General features: G+C 38.9%; 1 long non-coding RNA gene across 1 annotated transcript; it reads left to right on the top strand.

Annotated features, from left to right (window-relative positions):
- Nucleotides 1–2,497: 2,497 nt before the first annotated feature.
- On the top strand, nt 2,498–10,595 carry LOC139592615 (uncharacterized). The gene is made up of 3 exons (XR_011680058.1): nt 2,498–2,979; nt 6,968–7,093; nt 10,515–10,595. It is a non-coding gene; the product is annotated as an uncharacterized lncRNA (long non-coding RNA).
- Nucleotides 10,596–11,168: the final 573 nt, after the last annotated feature.

The following is an 11,168-nucleotide window of genomic DNA, read 5'->3' as shown; positions in this document are numbered from 1 at the left end:
GCACCAAAGGCTCAGTTCAACTGGCTGTTCGCTCACAGGCTGTGGCTGGGTTCAGCCCTGTTTCCACACAAGGCAAGACTGCAGAAACTGCATTTCAAACCCAGCATTTCAAACCCACTGCATTTCAAACCCAGCCTTGCCAAATCACCCAGTGCATGGCATGCGCTTGTTTCATTCAAAGTCAGCACTGTAAAATCAAGAAGTTCATCCAAGAAGTGACAGGTTCAAAGTCGCCCATTTAACACCAGCACATTTCTATTTGTATTTACATACCTGTGACACAGTCTGTAACTAACTAGACACGCTATTTTTCTCTAAGGTTCACAGCTTCATTCCCTATTCCCAGCTAGCAAAACTTACACAATGAACATGTCCTTGATATTTCTTCATATTCTCACTATGCATTTTGCCATCTTACTCCTGCTCTTTACTGACTGACATGCTGTCCTTTCTCTGCAGAGAATATAGAAATTGTCATTTCTTCACAGGTTTTTCTATGTTTTAATTACTAGATCTCAATCTGAAAACTCAGCCTTTATTATGATCTATTTTCTGTCATTTCAATTCAAAGAGGCTGGCCAAAATTTAATAGGATTTTAAAATACCAGGAATAAACTATTTTACTATTTTTTGTGTTGCTTGCATTTTAGACATTTTCTCCTTCCTATTTTTCCTTAATTCAGCTTCTTTTTAAGTACAAACAATTCTGAAAACTCAAAAATATAATGTGGAAAATGATACTTCATTAGCTTATTGAAAGCTTGGTGGACAACTAGTATTTGCCATTTCTAAAGAGTTTTTTAGATGTTCTCGAGGCAAGCATGCTCTGTTTATTTTAGAGTACTCATGACAGAGAATAGATTCTCACTTACAGCTTACAGCTTGAATATCACACACACTTCAGTCCCCAGCTTCTGGTAGCTGGGAAAGCAGTGAATCTCTAGATGCTTTCCAAAAGTGAGTCAACCGTATCTGCTTGTTCTATCCTTGTTTGCATGCCAGTTACTTCTAATTCTAGAGATCCTTGGCTGTTACAAGCAACAATGCCACTCACCCTTTGCTCTAAAAATTAGTCTTGTAACAATTTTTAAAGGTTATGTATGTTCTTAAAACTGGATCAAATGTTTTCAGGCTCAGTTTTTGACTTGCTGATGTCTGTGCAGAGTTGAATGTGTTGTCTTTGGGACAAACAGAACTAAGTTTGAAAGATGAAAAACTTTCAAATATGTGTTCCCTCCTCTCCAAGTTACAGATCTCAAAATACAGAATAGAGAAAACTGGTCACAAAGTTTGCATACATTCTTTCCTCCTTGTAGACAGTGCCTAGAGCATACAGCTGACTACACATTACTCTGAAATATATTGGAGTGAGCTTATTTCTGAAAAATATCCATATGTTTTGGAGGTTTTTTTTGTTACTATATGCTACTCTTTTCATTACAAACCCTTTTCACCTTGCTCTTAAGCGTAAGGAAATGGGTCATCTTTTGACCTTGCTCAGCCAGCCTTCATGAAGATGAAGAAGATTGCTGGTGTGGTTGGCATCTAGGTCCTGAAGAGATGCTCCAAAGAATCAATATGGATAGAGTAACCTATCAGAAATTTAATTATTTTGATGAATAACAACATCCATGAATGAAGACAGCCCTTTTGATAATGCTGTCTGATATATAATGCCATGTAAAACACATCATATTTGTTGTGAGCATAAATAGAAGATGCAATTAAAAACAGTTTCCAGTGAAAATTTATGAAAATGTCATCTTATATAAATAAATGGGTTTTTTCACTCACTAAGACACAAAGTTAATATCTTTCTCCCATGTTGCTGAAAGTTAATTAATTCTTATAAGTTTCTGTGCACTATTTCAGTAAACTTTCCTACATTTACAATTAATTTGCAGGCTGTTCTGAACCCCTCACTGGCTTCATCCAGGTTCATTCTGTACCTCTGTGTGGCATTTTATGCAATAATATCTTTTGGGGAAAATGCATAGCATTAAATTAATGGATTTCTTTTGTAAGTATTTCTTATCCTTGAGAAATTACTTTAATTGCTAAAGAAGTGGAAAAAGAGTACTGTCCATACCTTTTATGACTCATTTTAAAAAGTGAAGTAGTTACTGTCTCATTTGTGCACTCTGTCACAATTTTGGAACTTCTGAAGGACTAAATTCTAGGCTAAATGCAGCAAACCTGTACACCCCCTTTCTCGAACTGCAATTCTATGACTCAAATGCTAACACACAGAAATGCTGGGAAGTTTCAACTGTTTCCTCTTCTTCCTTGCTGATACTTTCTATTACAGGTGTCACACCTTCTAGTGTAGTGAAACTTCAGTGCCTCATTTTTGACTGACAGCATTGTTTGTGAACAAGTTAAGTTTGTCAGCCTATCTTCTTCATAAGGTTGAAAAGTGCTCTGATCCAAAAAGTCTGCCTCCCACTCAGAACTGAACCGGCACTTTTCTACATGAACTCCGTTTGCCTTTGTTAATTGCCTGTGATTCCCACCCACATTTTCCAGAGAGTGATGGCATCTGAATTGCTAGGGATATTTCAGGATGGAGGAGAGGGGATGGGAAGAGGCTTGGGAAAAAAAAAAGTGGGTAGGGGTTTGGCACGTTTGTAAGGCTGTGTTCTGTGATTGCACACAGCCAGGAGACCAGCAGCAGCCAGAGCACCCTCTGTGCACACAGCTTATCCATCCTGCCCAGCTTCAGCACAAAGGAATGTGCCAGCTCCTGCTTTTGCAGAGCAGCTGAAAGCTTCCTTCATGCTCCACTGAAATTTTCCTATCATTTCCTGAAGATCTATTCCCTTCACACTGCACCTCTGGCTGGCACAGCCTTCCTTCAGCAAGAAGCTCTTTCTGTAGTGCTGGTTTTGCAGGTTGGAGTGGGGAAGATTCAACTGCTCTTCAGCATCACCTCCCTGTCCTGCAAGCTGCAGCATGATCATCTCAGGGTCCTGGGGAATGGTAAGACACATATGATCACCCCAGAAATGCAAAAACATCTCAAGAGGCTGTGTGTGGCTGGCTGTGGTGGAGGTGTTTGCATCTGAGCTTATTATCTTAGACTTCTTTTAATGTCAAGAGAGACCTACTTATTCTAACCAGTGGAGTTTAAAACTGTATTATGTTGGGTTGGATGCATTGCACCCTGAACACCATCAGCTGTTTACAAGACCTTCTTCAACCCTAGTGGAAACCTCAGCTAGTTCTCTGTACACTGTGGGTACCTAAACTCAGTGAAAGGAATTCCACCTGTCACTAGTGATACCACAAGGATGTGCAAGTGTATTTTCTCCCCATCAGTATCTGGATTGAAATCTAGTATATGGGTAGTTGTTCCCCAGATCCTCAGTTTAAACTGAAGTTTAAACACATAGTATCCATTGATTTCAGGTACAAGAACTATACAGTGTTGGAGTCTTAATGCTTTGCAGATTGTGTCAAATTTGTCCTTATAGACAGTCTGTATGATATTCTCTATCTTGTTCACAAATACTTGGGGGGGCTTCCCTGAATGCAGAAACTATCCAAAATACTTCTCCCAAACAAGTTCCACATATGGACTCCCTTTTTTGTAAATATCCTTTACTGTGTTACAGGCAAAAATTCTTATATGGCAAGTCCTAGACTGCCAAAAATAGAAAGGAAAAAAAAAAAACCAAAACAGCAATTGTTTTAATCTGTAAACCCATTCTGATGTCCATAAAAGTTTTTGTCATATTGTCAATCCTACACATTTTCACAGTGCACTAATTCTTCACCTAACAGGTGAAGATGATGGCAGGTTTAGATGGATCTGCCATTACAGGAAATTAATACTACACCTTCCAATCAGTGCCTTCCAGTGAAGACCAGAAAAATCAAATTTCTCTACAGATTCTGTAGTAGAGTTTTGTTGAATGACTAGAGACCACCCTGTTCTGTGTATCTGCACACAATCTATCTTACCCTGGCTTCTCTATTATGTACAAAAAATCCAGTTTGTGGCTCTCACCAACTCACCCTCCCCCTCTATTCTGAAATCTTCCCAGTAATTCTGGCTTTACTCCAGCATTGATTCCTGCCAGTCATACGGGACACTCCCATACATTTCTGTTCTCTTTTATTCCTATAACCTTCCTCCCAGCATGGTGTCACCAGCAAACAGTTGTACATAGATGTTTTGGCTATTAACTTCTCCTCCTGAGAGGATTGGATGCACTCTTGTCTCTCCTAATAGCAGCTTTTGTTCACTGCCAAAATTGAAGAAAATGCTCTTAGCGTCTGTGTGTGAGAAGAGAGATCTTCTTCATCAGTGTTATTACTTCTGTCTCTAACAAATTTGAGAGCAAAATTTAGGACATTGGTTCTTTATCACCTCATTTCTTCCCTCAGCAAAGATTAATTACCAAGTAGTTTTGTATGATTTTAAAGTTATGGTTTTGTTCTTCACAGTGCAAATGTATCTGTCCTACATAGGGGGAAAGTAGTGAATATAATAACAGAAGAATTATAATGAATTCTTGTGTAAGTTTTGTTAGATTTTCTACCACCTTATGACATTTTAAAGAAATCATACCTATGAATAATTTAATGGTTTAACAGATTTGCCTTTTCAGAGACAAAAGGCAGAAGCATTGCACAAATATTTTCTCCATGACATTGTATCTTATGCTGTCCAGCTAAGTATTAACACCACCAACCATGAACCTGCCCCTTGTAGAAATCCTGAAATTTCTCTAGCCTAAAAAAACCCCTTGTATGTCTCCTATTTACCTTCATTGCAGTGAAAATGTTACTTTTGTAAAGAAACCTGAGTAACAAATATTTTGCAGACATACTTTACAATAGAAGGCAGTAAATCCAAGAGCTTGAAGACAGAAGGGCTTCACCACAATTAAATTTCTCTTTAAGCAAAGTAGTTCAAGGCTTCAACCCCTTGCTAGAGCAGTGGCTCAGAGCAGCCACAAGCCAGCACCTCTCACCTTGCAGCAGGCACATACATCTCCAGCACCACCTTTATTTGGAGGTGTACAATTTAGTTTGACTCCTAAAGAAACCTAAAATAGTTTTACTATTGCAATATTGTTTTAAATTACTAGTATTTGTTAGTGAGAAATAATTCCTTTTTGTTTTTGCTTCTTTGTGAGCTTTTACACAACAAAAGAAACAGAACATTCCTTGTTACAAAATAATAAAAATTACAGACTCAGTTCTCTGACTTTTTTCTTGTAAACTCAGTAGAACAGTGCAGTAATGCTATCACACATTCATAGATATGATTGCAGAGGTATAGTGCACTATAATATTAAATATTATTTCAAAATAATTCCTATGTGCAATATAATCATTCATTTATGGGTATAAATAAAACAATTCTCTGTCTTTCCATAAAAGATATCAATTTATACTGAAGAAGGTTCATATTACTAAAACTTTAATGTATCCAGAAATTAAGAAATAATACCAAGATTAATAAAGGGGAGAAAAAAACCTGTGTACTTAAAAATCAGGTTTATGTGATTATGCAGCAGTCTTTAGGTTATTATTATTTTTCTAATCCCAGGTGAGTTCAATTCTGCTTGAGCACTAACTTCTGTTGCTGTACAAGTGAATCTGCCAGTCCTACACTGGTGAACTATTGATTGATTCCAAATCTAATGCACATTTTTACACAAAATTTTATACCATATTCATGTCTTGTAGTTTAGAAAGCATTGGGATGGTGATGCAAAAAAGGCCAATTTCAAATCAGGGCTTGGATTCTGCTACCCACGTTTGTTTCAAGGAAAGAGGGCTTGACTTTGGTGTTAAGCAGTGCATCCCTGCACTCTCCACAGCTTAGAAAAGGCACTGGGTCTGAGGGAAAAGTGTCAAGAGCCAGACTCCCCTTGGTGGCTGACAGCCTGCAGCTGCCTGGCCTTCTGCTTTTCATGAACAGCCTCTTCTTCTGCAGAAAACTAGTCCAAAAGGGACCAGTGAAAGTAAATGTATGAGCATCTGGGGCTGCAGAAATAGCACCAGAAGGGACAGCCCAGAAGCTATTCATGGGAAGCCTTTAAGTGTTCTGCTTTTCAGATATTCAGGGTCAGGGAACAGAGTTATCCACTCCAAACTTATCTGCTATTTTGGACACTCTGACATTGATCTTGTGGCTGTTGTTGAAAACGGGAGCTCTTTACTAGCTAGCTAGCCTGGAGCTTCTACCAGATGAGGTTTCCACACTGAGAAGGCTCCCGCAGGCACTGGACTTTGTTTTGGTCAATCCAAAGCAGATCTTTTTTAATTTATTGCAAATATTGTAGCATCTCTTCCCTCAAGCTGTTTTGGTCTAAGCTTTTCCACCCTAGGTAGACATTCAAAAGATCAAGTCCATATAAAAAGAAGCCACCCCTCTCATCTTCTCACTGCTCAGAAACAGCTTCTGGCTGCCAACACTTGGATTAGTGCAGGATTTAATAGCATTTCTGTAAACGAGTTGTGGCTTTCACTGTACCAAGTAAATCCTGTAAAGGGAAATCGTGTTTTGAAGCTTTCTGAAGTTCTACAAGTTACCTACATATCAAAAAGTATATTTTGTTTGGATTTTCAACAAACACATGATAAGATGCCTGGCAGAAAGCTACTAAAGAAATCAAGTTGCTGTAGGACTGGTGCTTATAAGGTTTGAAATCTGCCTACAGAGTCTTTGCCACTTTTCAGGATAAAGAGTAGGCAGCAGAGTATCTTAGGGAATTAGTTTTATTTAAGATGTTGATCAATGACCTGCAGAAGCAAGGGATGCAGGAGTATGTCTCAGTTCACAGATGATACTGAACTCCTGCAGGGAGTCAGACAACACTCACACACAGAAATGAGCTCTAGAGAGATGATACACAGCTGAGCAAGCACAGAAAAAAAGTGGCAGATGATCCTGTCTAGATATATATAGTGAGTGCATCTAGGGAGAATAACCTAAGCCATGCTTACACAGGGCTGAACTGGAAGCTGGCAGCTGGAGCTCAGGAAGGAGACCTGAGGGTCTTTGAACTCATCTACTCAACATGCAACAGCAGCCAAAAAAATGCCAACAAAATTTTGGGTCTTCTCAGAAAAGATGGTAAGTGCAAACCAAAAAATTTAAAATGCCTGTGCATCCACGTCTTGAACATTCTGTACAATCCTATTTACATGTTTTAAGAAGGACATAGAGAAATTCAAGATAATGCAGGGAAAAGCATCTAAGATGATTAAAAGGATGGAGCAGCTGCCTTCACAGGGAATCAGAGAAGGCTGGGACATTTTATGATCTTATTCCTCCCCCAAGCTGAGTGGGATATGGTTAAGGTTTATAAAATCACAGAGGCAGAGTGTAAAGAACATACAGAACTGTTGTTTCCCAAGTCCTGTGATGTCCTCTGGGCACTCACTGAAACTTTTGGAGAGCAGTTCAAAACCTGCAGAAGAAAGTCCTACTTTGAATACCACTACTGCTCTCCCTTCTGAAATCTGCTGGCGCAGAAAGCTGTGAAGGTGCACATTACCAGAAAGTTGAAAAAGGAGAAAGCAGAGAAATTCCAGAGCAGCAAATCCTTAAAGGGACACTAAAATGAAGAGGTAGGAACATACTTGCTGGCATCTCTGGTGCAGCGGAGGGTAGTGGAGAAATATGAGGGGGATGGACAGCGGAGAGACAGGATCATGAGTTGTCTCCAAACAGCATTTCCCATTGCCACTGCTGGAGAAGAAATGGATTATTAGTTTGACCCAGAAGGCAATTTTCTATGTTGTCATGAAAATAAGACCCTGTGCTTCTTTGCTAGAGCTTAAACCTGCCAGTTCAGAGTTATTTCCACCCATTTAATTTTGATTGCATCTCAGTAGGCAGTCAATGGTGCAGAATTTGTCAACTGGAACAACTGTGCAGTAATTATCAATGGCAGGAATATTTTTTTGTGGTTTTGACCATGGCATTTTTTTGCAGTAGAATTAAGGAAAATATGGGCTTTTGAAAAAATGAAAGGAGCAAATGTTTTAAAATAGCTATGGATCTCTTAGATAAATGTATAGAACTTAAAAATTATGTAAATTCAGTTAAATAGGAAATATGTTGATTGAAGAGAATGAATTAGGCAAGCACAAAAATAATTATTTTTAATTAACATATTTTTAGGGCTTTGTTTTGCTGCAGTCATTAAAATTTCTGGATTGGAGTCCAGTTTCTAGAGTTGAACATTGTTCCCAGGTTTTCTGATGGCATTACTGTTGTGCTTTGCATGGGGAGCAAACATTTTTTTCTCAGGAATGAGGAGCTGCTTGAATAAAAATATTAAGCTGGTCCTAAATAATTAAAGATAGACCAGAAGTCCTGGAGACTACAACTCCCTTTGCCCCCTCATCCCCTTTGGCAGAGATTCCCTCTCACTTTTAGGTTTCCATAAGTATCAAACACTGCCTTCTCCTCACTCAACCTCTTCTGCTGCACCTTTTTGTCTTTCCCTGCCCTCCTTGTTCCAAATACCCCACACAGCAGAGTGTTTCTTCACTTTTCCTGATTTCTTGTCATACCTTCTCCCAGCTCACAGAAAAGGCTGAAAATGCCAAAGAGCTCTCCACACCCCCAGACTAGAGAGTGGTTTTGTGTTGGAGGAAATACTGAAAAAATATTGATTTTGTGTGTTGCTAACTGCTCCAAGGGAGGCTTAAGTACTTATTTATATTCATCAGTTTTCACAACTTCTGGAGGCAATTATCAGTTGCAGTTTTGATACCACTTTACTGTATCACAATGCTGAGAGAAGACAGGCAAATCACATCCCCTGGAAATGTGCTGCATTTGAGAAAGATGTTGGAATAGGGGAGCTGTCTATTTTTTATTCTTTTTTTTTTTTTTTTTTTTTTACCCCTGGAAAGTAGGAGAGCAAGTAGATAATCAGACAGGGAAAAATCTCACAGACTAATTAACTAACATTTGAACTAATGGATGGTAATTTGCTCTTCATATAATTTATATTCTCTATGTCCCTACATATAACAGCAAGAGTAAAGGCCAAAATCAGTTATTATCAGTTATTATTGTTATTATTACTGCTTTTAAGTTTAATCCTCTGTTTCTTGCAGCAGCCTTAACTTGGTCTGTTGTAGCCACACACAGGAGAAAAAAAACCCCAAAAATTTGCTGTAATTAAGGATGAGATTTTTTTTTCTATTTAAATAGGCTCAAAAATCCACTGCATATTTCAAACACTGTGAAATTTAGCAGGTGTTTAGAGGGTGCACTAGGATGTGTTAGTTGAAATGTGGGATCAAATGAGCTGGAGATTGGTGAGGAACAATCCCTCAAGTACGAACTTTTTTCTTTTCTTGTTTGATGGGTTCTTATAATGCATTACTGACATTGTTCCTGGACAATCAAATCATAATGCTGATTACTGATCTCAGCTGCTGAACATTTCCCACTGCTAGCACTGGATCACTACCCAGCATGTAATAAGGGATCAAAATTTGAAAGCCAGGATTCTCTAAAACCAGGGAAAAGACCTCTCCCCCTCCCACAGCACTCCCTACATCACACAGTGAATTCATCTGGAGGAACTGCAGCTGTTCTCTGTGCCTGTTTTCAGTTTCAAGAGGGACTTACTAAAGGCTGCCGAGATGAACAGCTCAACTCCTCCGATCTGTTTTTAGTGGTTTTTCTGCACTGGATGTTCCAGAAATATAACCATAAATCTTCCTCTCTCACAATTCCAAATAAATCATGGCATTGCCATGAAACATGAGAGAGAATACAGTTAAGCTGGCCAGGAGCAAATCCAGAGGCAGAATAGCAGCACCTCTACTGCTGTAGAAGTCAAAAGATTTATCCTTCACATTCTTTGCTTACAGATACCCCTGGGATCAGCACTGACAAATACCCATTTTGTTATCCCCCAGAGGAAATTCAACAGTATTTAAATCACCTTTGAAGGCTCACTAAGCTTCAGATTCTCGGGTGTGACTGGCAGTATCCATCACACAGGCTGCATCCCTGAAACCATCGTTGCAGACACCTGAGTTAGCTTACTGAAGTCGACTGGAGAACATCTGCCCCTCACACACTTCCTGAGCTTTCTCCAGCTTTAATATCTGCATCAGTAACTGGCAGAGTGCCTTAGGAAGCTGCCAAGAGCATGTGCTTTTACATCCTTGACAGCACTACACAAGGGAGGTGGCTGGCTCTTGGGCTGCAGCTACTCATAGATCCAGTAGGTCATAAAAGACATCAGCAAGTTTCTTCCATCTCTCTGTTCCCTATCTAATCTTGATGCATCCCAGAGTGGAAATCACAGGTTGAATCCTAAGGAAAAATCAGTAGAATGCTATTATTCTTACAATCATACGGATTCCCCCCTCCTTTTCTCTCTGTGTGAATCCTGAGCTCAAGTTTTCTAAGTCTGTCAATATACATCCACTGTACAGTAAGCCTTGTGTTCTTTCCTTTGATTTTTCTTTGTCTTCTCCTCTACTGCAACTCTCTTTAATCATTCTTGCTTTTACTTCAGATGACTGAAGAAATATACAGGCTTTTTCATACGGCACAGTATTTTTTTACATGAGCCATAACATGATGTACCTCTTTTCATCTGATCTACTTCTCTCATAAGGTAAGATACTCATGAAAAAAGAAAGAAAAGATACATCTAAAATAGCTTCTGTGGATATGGGGAGGGGAATAAATAGTTCTGTTCCATTAGTCAAGCCAGCTGTGGTTGCTGAGAGTGTTCAGAAGCAAATTCTATAACATAAATTGAACACATCCACACTCATGAAGTGGTTATGTCTCTTTTTTTCCAGTTATTTTTGCTTTCAGCATAAAAAAATTGAAATATGGAAAGTGGAAATTGAAACAGAGGCAGAGGCAGCTTTGGCAATTCTTGTTTCTGCAAGTATCACAACTGTTAATGCTTTCTCTTCAAGTCTCAAATGCTATCAGCAAGACATTGCAAAGGAGTTTTCATTTCTGAGTACATTCTGAGTCATTCTGATCTCAAGGAAAGGCTTGAAGCAGCTTCAGAAATGTAGCCTAAAGAATATAATAGTAAGCAAATAAAAAATGCGAGGCCTAAAGTCTCGCAACTTTTAAACTGTGATGATTTTCCAATTGTGTGGATTTTGAAGATGGGATTGGCAATACTGTGCACAATAGCCTTAATCCA

This window comes from Agelaius tricolor, unplaced genomic scaffold (genome assembly GCF_023055355.1).
Source record: "Agelaius tricolor isolate 1412-34295 unplaced genomic scaffold, bAgeTri1.0.p SCAF_8, whole genome shotgun sequence".
NCBI classification, from domain to species: Eukaryota; Metazoa; Chordata; class Aves; order Passeriformes; family Icteridae; genus Agelaius; species Agelaius tricolor.
Note: the sequence above shows the minus strand (reverse complement) of the source record. Positions and strands in the feature narration are given on the sequence as shown.